The following is an 825-nucleotide window of genomic DNA, read 5'->3' as shown; positions in this document are numbered from 1 at the left end:
ATATAATTAAATTGTAAAAAACATTTTGTATTTGTGTTAATAAAAACGGTTCACTCAGATCCTTGTTAAAATTTTGTGTTGAATTTTTAACATATTGGGATGTTAATTTAAAATAATGTAATTATATTATTAAAATATTTTGTGTTAGATTGATATTCAACATCAATATCAAAATAATATAATTTATGAGTAACAAATAATTGATGAATAAATAACATAAAAATAATGCATTTTAAAACGTAAATCCTAAGATGAGTAAAATACGTGTTAATTTAACATATCATAAATGTTAATTATACTGAAAAATATATTTTCAGTTTGCTTACAAATTGTGTCAGTTAACTTTTTTGTTACTTTCTAACATATTCTTGTGTTGAATTAACATAAAAATTTAAGTTTGACACCGTTTGACTCACTTGAAATACCTTTAATTTAACACAAATTTGTCAATCGTCTGTAATTACACTTTTTTTCTCAGTGTCGTCAAAACCAATACCAAGCAAATCGCACGCACAATTTCAAAAAAAAAAACTCTTGTGTATTTTAAGATTAAATTCCGAAACGAGGGGTTCTCGAGAGAGGAAGCTCTCGTCGGTCGATGAGAATCAGAATATCGGTAGAGTCTCGATATTTGTACGGGCCATCGTTGGTCGTTCCCGATCTTCTCGTTCGTGAAGCGATGGACGAGCGATATGGTATAATAACAAAAACGTTAATAATAATACGACGAAGCGCGCAGGACGCGGTCCCGGGTGCGTGCAGCGTGCGCGCGTTTAATTTGCATGGTATAAATCGCGTTTCCGGTCGAGCACGCAACGCAAACAT

Source organism: Trachymyrmex septentrionalis, unplaced genomic scaffold, assembly GCF_001594115.1.
Source record: "Trachymyrmex septentrionalis isolate Tsep2-gDNA-1 unplaced genomic scaffold, Tsep1.0 scaffold74, whole genome shotgun sequence".
Taxonomy (NCBI): domain Eukaryota; kingdom Metazoa; phylum Arthropoda; class Insecta; order Hymenoptera; family Formicidae; genus Trachymyrmex; species Trachymyrmex septentrionalis.
Note: the sequence above shows the minus strand (reverse complement) of the source record.